Here is a 9,359-nt window from a genome sequence, read left to right on the forward strand (position 1 = left end):
CTCTGCCTCTCTATTTTTGTCTTTCTCTTTCCACTTGGCTTTTCTCTGTGCTGGCCTCATTTCCCAGGATACCCTCCTCAGTGGCCCATATCAGTCTTGGCTTATATCTTTACCTGCTGTTCCCTGCACAGTGTTGAGGGATGAACCCAGGACTAGTAATCTATCTCTGAGCTATATCCACAGCCCTGGATACACTCGATTTACCTAGAGATCAAACCTAGGGTCTTGTATATTATTACCTCTTATTGGGACTACTACAGTAACGGCCATCTGGGCTCCCCAGTCATTCTTATATCCCTTTAGTCCTTTTTTACATATTAGCCATCGTGATTAGTGTGAATTTAATTTTACATTTATGTATATTTTACTTTATTTATTATTTATTCATTAAATTTTATTCATATATATTTATATTTGTGGGGACATGTATATGATAGGTATGTATTTGGAGGTCAGAGAAAAACTTTGTGGAGTTGTTTTTCTCCTCCCACTGTATAATTACCAGGCACCCAAGTCAGGTGGTCGGGCTTCTTGGCAAGAGCCTTTATCTGCTGAGCCACCTTGCTGGCCCTGTGTAGTGTGTGCTTTGAGACAGAGCCTTACCTGGTTGGCCTAAGAACTTGCTATGTAAGGCCTCATGGCATTCTCTCATCTCAGCCTCCCACCTGCTGAGATTCCCATGTTCAAGTCACAAAACCCATGAGGACCACCTGCCTGTCTGTTTTGTTGGGTTGGGATAGTCTCCTGTGGCTCAGTTGGATAGGTAGCTGAAGAGGACCTTGCACACCGGATCCTCTTGTGTTTACTTACTGATGTATACCACCACACCAAAAACATGATATTTTTAAAAAATGTGTGTGTGGATGCTTTCCCTGTATGTACGTCTGTGCATGTGTGCATTGTGTGTGCCCAGTGACCATGCATGCCGGTTCCCTGGAACTGGGGTTACAGATGGTTGTGAGTTCCCATATGTGCTGAAAACCCCACCCAGGTCACCTGTAAGAGAAGCCAGTGCTCTTCACTTTGGAGCCACCACTCTATCCCTGCTCCTGACTTATCTGATAATGACATTTTAAAGGAATTGTTATCTTGATATTATCTTACATAAAAAAAATCTTTCAACAAGACTCCTGAGATTTCAACCCAGTCTTTCCAGTTCATTCTGTGGTTTCCCCTTGGGTTTACCAGGCTACAGACACAACTGACCTCTCTACTTCCCCATCGTGTCGAGCTCCCCTGTGCCTGCCTCACAGCATCCATCTGTACAACTCCTTATTCTTTGAATGCTCAGTACCATTTTCCTATCTCCACTTAACTATGGAACAAGAGCTGCTCTGTGAGTATAGAGAAGGCTTCTCCTCTTCAGGAATTCATATATTTGTAACCTCTCCCCTGGAAAAAAAAAATTAGTACAGTATGAAAACTGCAATAGAAGTATCACCAGAGGGGGAAAATATTTATATTTCTGTGAGCCAGGAAAGGGAACAGAAGTAGAGGCAGGAGCATGTCCCAGGAGAGAGGCAAGAAACAGAAGAGATACAAACTCTGGGCATCCCTGGAGAATAGAGGAAGGAGGTGATGAATGACTGTGGTGATTGGAAAGAAAATGGCCCCATAGCCGAGCAGTGGTGGCACACGCCTTTAATCCCAGCACTTGGGAGGTAGAAGCAGGCGGATTTCTGAGTTTGAGGCCAGTCTCGTCTACAGAATGAGTTCCAGGACAGCCAGGGCTACACAGAGAAACCCTGTCTCGAAAAACCAAAAGAAAAAAGGAAAAGGAAAAAAGAAAATGGCCCCTTAGCCTCAGAGGGAGTGGCACTGTTAGGAGGTGTGGCCTTGTTAGAGGAAGTGTGTCACTGGGGGTGGGCTTTGAGAGTTCAAATGCTCAAGCCACCAGTGTGGCAATCTTTCTTCTTTGATGCCTGTGGAAGTAGAACTCTCAGCTCCTTCTCCAGTAATATGTTTGCCTGCATACCGCCATGCTCCTGCCATGATGATAATGGACTAAACCTCAGAAACTGTAAGCCAGCCCCAGTTAAATGTTGTCCTTTTTAAGAGTTGTCATAGTCATGGTGTCTCTTCACAGCAATAGAAACCCTAACTAAGACAATAGATGATTCCGTTAGAAATGGTTTGCATACTGTGGAAAGAGAGGTCTCTTTTTGCATAACATGCAAAGACAGGGGTCCCTCACAAAACAATTTTATGTAAAGAACAAATATAAACAGACATCAGTCAGAATGCTATTAAATTGCAGCAGTGGTGGGGGTTCAGGGATAGAGCACCAAAGTAGTCCAAGGAAGTGATCATAACTGAGCTGAGGTGGAGATTGTGGGAATGGAGAGGAGATGGCTAAGAAAAATTTGAGAGGTAGAGCAAGCAGAGCTTAGTTATGTGCAGCTCACTTCTAGTAGTCACATCCTGTATCCAGTAAGTGCATATGTAAGGTAAGCCCATGCTGTTATGAAGTTAGAAATAGAGCGGAAAATGCTGGGGTGCAAGGAAGGAGGATCATGAGTTCAAAGCCAGACTGAGCTACTTGGCAAGTCCTAGGCCAGTCTGGGCTACATAACAAGACCTTAACTCAAGAACCAAACAAAATTATATAGAGCAAAGTAGAAGTATAGCAAATGGAAGTTATTTTCGATAGGATGATTTGACAAGAGAAAGTGACACTTCAGTAGAGACTTAAATGAGGTGAGGAAATGAGCAGTGTGGATATTGGGAGGAAGGGTCCTCCCGGCAGAGTGAAGAGTCAGTACAGAGATCCAGCAATGAGCCTGCCCTGTGGCTGAGAACAAGTAAAACCATGGGAACTGAAGCCCAGAGACCAGGAGAGAAAGTCATAACATAGCAAGAGGCTGGGTCATGGAAGTGTGTGCTGGCTAGTGTTTTGTTGTTTGCTTTGCTTTTTGTTTTGTTTGTTTGTTTTGTTTTGTTTTGTTTTGTTTTTTTGTCAATTTGACATAGTCTGGGGTCATCTGAGAAGAGTGAACTTCAACTGAGAAAATAATAATGATTGATGTTGGAGAGCAAGCCAGCACTCCTGCATGGCTTCTGCTTCAATTCTTGCCTGGTCTTCCCTCCATGATAGACTACAACTATAAGCTAAAAGAAACCCTTTCCTCCCCAAGTTGCTTTTGCTCATGATGTTTTATCATAACAGTAGGAACCTGAGACAAACTGTGATGCAAACCATTAGAAAAAGTTTGAACAGAGGAATGGCACCTCTGTGTGTCCTGTAGACAGACTATCCTGGATGAATGGTAGAGAAGGTTTCCAGTGAGAAAGAAAGGCTATAGAAGACAGCTCAGTGGATAAAGAGCCTGCTGTAAAAGGCAAAGGCTTTAGTTTAGAATTCTAGAACCCACCTATAAGGCAGGTGCAATGGTTCATGTCTATACCTCCAGACCTGAAAGTAGACAGGAAATTCCTGAGGGGCCTCTGGCCAGCCAGTCCAGGAAAAAAAATGGCAAACTTCAGTGAAAGGCACTGTCTAAAACAAACAAACAAGCAAAAAACAGAGAGAGAGAGAGAGAGAGAGAGAGAGAGAGAGAGAGAGAGAGAGAGAGAGAGAGAGAGGAGAATGTGGAGAGTTCTGGGGCTGGAAAGGTTAAGAGCACTGGCTGCTATTCTAGAAGTCCTGAGTTCAATTCCCAGCAACCACATGGTGGCTCATAACCATCTGTAGTGAGATTTGGTGCCCTCTTCTGGTCTGGAGGCATACATGCAGGCAGAATGCTGTATACATAATAAATAAATCTAGAAGAAGAAGGGAGCAGGGTGCAAGGGGGAGGAGGAGGGAAAGAGGAAGAGGAGGAAGAAGGAGAAGAAGGACGACAACCAACAACAATGGCATTCTGAGAGACTGGAGAGATGGCTCAGCGGCAAGAGCACTGGCTGCTCTTTCAGAGGTCCTGAGTTCAGTTCCCAGCATTCAATTCCCACTTCCAGTGCCCTCTTCTGGCATGCAGTTGTACATGCAGGTAGCATACTCATTTGTAAAATAAATCTTAAAAACAAAAACAAAAATTATTTCTTTTTTTTATTATTATTATATATAAGTACACTGTCGCTGTCTTCAGACACTCCAGAAGAGGGAGTCAGATTTTGTTACGGATGGTTGTGAGCCACCATGTGGTTGCTGGGATTTGAACTCCGGACCTTCGGGAAGAGCAGTCGGGTGCTCTTACCCACTGAGCCATCTCACCAGCCCCCAAAAACTATTTCTTAAACAAAAAGAAGATATTCTGGCTTTACACACGTCTACACAGGTGAGTGCACCCACCTTCGCATGCATGCGCGCACACACACCTTTTCTTTAAAATAAGAAACCTAACTGAAGGGATGTTATGGCTCAGGTTGGACTCATGATGAGGGCAGTAGGAATAGAGACAAGAGCAGCTGTAGCATGGTGTCAGGAGCATGAGGTGGCTATTCACCTTGTGTCCATCGCCAGGAAACAAAGACAGATGACGGTTACTGCTCAGCCGCCTTTCCTTTCAGACTTACCATGAGGGTGTCTCCCAGGCCTTTCTAAATCCAGTCAACTTCACAATGACTAGTGAGCATCACCATCACTGAGGTAAGAGATGAGCAAGGGAAGAAGGTTTGAGCAGCAGGAGATCGGAGCTCAGGGTTTAAGAATACGTTATTTATTTATATATATTTTTGTGGGTGTACGTGTGTGTGCACCTACATGCAGATGCCTAAGGAAGCCAGCACCAGCTCCATCTGTCTCTGCTTCCTGTGAGAGAAAAGAACATTTGGATCCCCTGGAGCTGGAGTTACAGGAAGGTAGGAACCACCGAATGTAGGTGTTGGGTGTCTTTCCTCTGCAAAAGCAACAAGAGCTCTCAACTGCTGAGCCATCCCTCTAGACCCCAAAATTCAGTCTTGGAAATCTTGAGTTTGATATGCTCAGGATGACCATGAATAGTAAAGATGAGTGGAGTTTCAAGGGAAAGGCTGAGGTTGGAGACACACACTCTTAGAATCAATGACATATAAATGATTCTCTGTTAGGCAGGGTCTCAATGTGCAGTCCCAGATAGCCTTTTAAAAATCACTTTGTATGCAAGGTGGCCTCATACTTGCAGAAATCCACCTGCCTCTGCCTCTTAAGTACCAGAATTAAAACTATGTGCCACCACACCTACCTTATTTTCATTGATTTATTTTTGAGATGGGTATACATGTATATAGCCCTGGCTAGTCTGGAACTTTCTATGTATATCAGGCTGGCCTTGAACTCACAGATATCTACCTGTCTCTGCCTCCCAAGTGCTGGCACTAAGGGCATATACTACCACTCTTGGTTTGTTGCTATTTTTTTTCCTTGTGCAAATATAAAGAGGTTTATTCACTTGTTACTGGGTATAAAACATAACATATAAAAAGCCACCTTCTCTCTCTTTAGTGTGAACATCTTGTGCTATCTGTGGCCACCTCAGGCTTCTCACCATCATCAGCATAGTCTGCAAGGCCACACAGCACACAGGCCAAAGCACTGCAGCCCCAGCAGGTGTATACACACTGCCCACACAGGGCCCGCTCACACTGGCTGCAGACCGCCTTCCCATCCACAGATCTTATGCATGACGAACAAGCGATGGGCGCTGTCCTGGGAAGGCCACCTTCTGAGGCCTGAGCTTGGCACCGTGTCAGTCGGCTATCAGATCCAATCAACATCTGTCCTCTCGCAGTTTGAGGGGCTCCCACCACACCAGACTTCAGTGACTCCCGCAGGTGGTTCACGGAACAAATCTTCGCTCGATATGTGATCTCTATAGGCCCGAACCCCTTGGAAAAGGAGCTGCTTGGTTCTTTCGAAGACCTCGTGTGAGTAGCGCTCGGCGAACACACCGTGGCTCAGCATTTTCAGGCCCACGTGGCCTTTGAGTTGGAGCGGGGCTGCGTCTGCAAACGGGCAGCTCCACTTGGGCATGGCAGCGGGTACCAGACACAGCCCTCAGCAGCGCGCAGCGCGTAGAGCACACGTCACGGCGCCCTCGGACCGCGGCGGAGCGGTTTGTTGCTATTTTTAATCGTGTGTATTTGTATGTCTCTGTGTGTGGCCACACACACGTGGGGGCAGGTGACCCAGAAGTCAAGAAGACGACACTGGATCCCTCGGAGCTGGAGCTTCAGGACATTATAAGTCGCTGGACAGGGGTCCTAGAACCAAACGGATCTTCTGCGAGAGCGTACTCTTAACTACTGCATCATCTCTCAATCACCTATAAATGATATTTTTCTGGAAAATAAACATAAAAATTAAGTATTGGGCTGGAGAGATGAATGGCTCATTGATTAAAAGTACTGGCTGCTTTTGCAGAGAACCCAGGTTCAGTTCTCAGCATGGAACTTGAGGCTCACGATCATCTGTAACTCCAGTTCCAGGGCATCTGATGCTCTCTTTGGACCTCCACAACCACCAAGCACATGTGTGGTGCAAACAATCATCACACACACATAAGTACACATAAATAAAGCTTTAAAAAAATAAGTGTTAGTTCAAGAGCAGAAGACTAGAACATTCCAAATTCTTAAAAGTTAAGGGAAAGCCGGGCGTGGTGGCGCACGCCTTTAATCCCAGCACTTGGGAGGCAGAGGCAGGCGGATTTCTGAGTTCGAGGCCAGCCTGGTCTACAAAGTGAGTTCCAGGACAGCCAGGGCTACACAGAGAAACCCTGTCTCGAAAAACCAAAAAAAAAAAAAAAAAAAAAAAAAAAAAAAAAAAAAAAGTTAAGGGAAAAGTCGGGATCTAATGAAGAATTTGGGAAAGAATGGCTAGTAAGATGAGGAGAAAATCAAAGGACAAAGACAAGGAGGTCGTTTAAGAAAGACGTGGCCATCACACCAGCTGTTGTTTATGTCAAGAAAGTGAGAACGGGGTAGACAGCATGAAGACAACTTGTGACCTGGACGAGAACAATCAACACAGCAGAAAGGAAGGGAGGCATTCACTATGTGAAGGGAAGCAGAGAAACCACCCTGTGCAAACTGGCACAGCGGTCGGTCGGTCGCAGGCCACCAAGGGAGGGAGGGCTTGAGCAAGGAGGGAGGAAATGCTGCTGATGTGAGAGGAGGGCCAGTGTGAAAGAGAAGTCCTCAAGCAGGTGCATGCTCCGCAGACAGGGAGAGGTTGCAAGCATAGGTTCTGCACAAGACAAAGCCTACATGCGAATGGATTAAACCATTTAGAGAGAATGTATAAAACATGGAAACTAAGGACAGATTTTTGAAAGTTTAAAAAAAAATTTTTTAATGGTTAGGAGTAAGGGGCAAAGGTGGAGGACAAAAAACTTAAAGAAACATCTATTTTCCAGATTTTTAATGCCTGTGCCACAAGACATATTGTCGTCCATTCTGTCCCTCCTCCACCCTGCAAAGCCTTCCCTCCCCTGGATTTCATCTCCATCTGTCATAGTGCTTTATATATATCTTTATTAGCACTTACCCCATTGCATTTATGTATCTACTTCTGCAAACAAGATCCTCCTCCCATCCCTCCCTAAGACCCATGTTCGCCAATGATTCTAAAAGTGCTTACCATAATTAAGTGCTGACCATAGATGTGCTCAATAAAAGATGCTTGGGAATGGGAGCTGTGGAGCACAGAGTAATATACAAGCATCACAAAGTGTGAATATGTCTTTTATGTCTTTCTAAAAGCAGGGTATATGTTGGAAAGAATTCACCAGTGAAGCCATCTGGAGTTTTCTTTGTAGGATGGTTTAAATTATGAATTCAGTTCTTTTAGAATATAAGATTTTCTGTTTATTCTGGTGTCAGTCCTGATAAGTTTTGTTTTGTAATACATTTCTCATTCTGTGTGAATTGTCAAATCGACACAAAGTTATTTATAATATCCTTGTAGGTTTTAATGTCTATAGGACCTATAGTGATGTCGCTTCGTTTATTGCTGATATTAGTAAATTTTTTCATTTTCTCTTGACCAGTCTTCGTAGTTTATTCTTATTCCTTAGTATCTTAGAAGATTGTTAAGCTTTGGTCTTGCGCGCGCCGGACTGGCCAGCAGTAACAACACTGTAACAGGATCCTTCTGCACACGTTTATTGGGAGAGCTTGATTGCAGAGGCGAAGAGAGCCCGAGCCCAGAACTGGTGCTGCATATATAGGCCTAGGAGAGGTGTGTCTCATACCCGGATTGGTTATGCACTATGCCTCATTTGCATGTTCCTCATCTAATTGGCTACTCTCTCTCTCTGTACCTCACAGAGCCTCATTATCATACCTCATTTGCATGTCTCACATCTGATTGGTTATATTCTCAAAGCCTCATTATCATGCCCGGGGCAGGCAGTGTCTTTGCAAAAAACTTTACTGCATATGTACACATTGGTTGTTTGTCCAAACTTATGCGTGGTGGCCAGCAGTAGTCAGTGCCACTCTGCAACTGCACATGTGGCTTCCCACATATCCCCCTTTTTGTTTTAATAAAATGAGGCTGGACTAGGCCTGTGCAATTATGTCCATCCGCCGTGGCTCCTGTTTTAGGTCGTTCCTCTAATGTCACAGCCTTACCCGTCATAGGGTAACCCTATCGCCACCAGGCCCCATGTCTTAGGTTGGACTGGTGCACGAGGAAAGTTGCCCGTCTCTGGATACCGCAGTGCTGTGTGACAATAACTGCTAAATGACCTAGGGCGAACTCTGCAAAAGAGGCCAGCCAAAAAATGAATTAGTGGGGAAATCATGATCACTCTATTGCTTGCAATGAGGAAACCTCAGTGATGTGCAAGGGCTGATCAATGATCGTTGAGTCTCTCTCATCTCAGTGCTGTGGAGTGCAAGAGTAGAGAACTCAGATGCCAACTAATTCTTGAGCATGGATAACCAAATTTCAGGGGAGGAGCCGTTTTCAATAGCTAAAAGTGCCTGAGTTATAATCACCTTGTCACGTTTTGGTTGGGTTCTGAATTTGCATACCAACCAGAGCATGAACACCAGTCCACAGCATATGGCAGCACCAAACAAAATCACTCCCACCCATTCCTTAAAGTAAGAAAAAGCAGAGGTAAGCCAAGAGGTAAAGTCTCCGAGGGTCACTGGTTCCACTCTGGTCCCATTAAGGCTCAGGATCTGCATCTGCAGTCTCGTCTGCAACCTTTCCAGCTCCTGCGACCAGTTCCCCTTCAGGTAACTCGATAGGTCTGTACTTTTAATAAAAGAATTATTAATATACCTATTGGGAGTAATGCACACATGCAAAGTGGATGCCACACAACTCATTTGTATGACATCCATCATCTGTTCCATGTCATGTTGTAAAATATCCACTCTGATTCACTAACATTAACCCTGAGGTGATATGAGAATCCACCCTTTGCAGG

The 9,359-nt window shown here is 44.7% G+C and overlaps 1 pseudogene; it reads right to left on the bottom strand.

Annotated features, from left to right (window-relative positions):
• On the bottom strand, window positions 5,336-6,027 carry Gm12501 (predicted gene 12501; annotated as a pseudogene).

This window comes from Mus musculus, chromosome 3, assembly GCF_000001635.26.
Source record: "Mus musculus strain C57BL/6J chromosome 3, GRCm38.p6 C57BL/6J".
NCBI classification, from domain to species: Eukaryota; Metazoa; Chordata; class Mammalia; order Rodentia; family Muridae; genus Mus; species Mus musculus.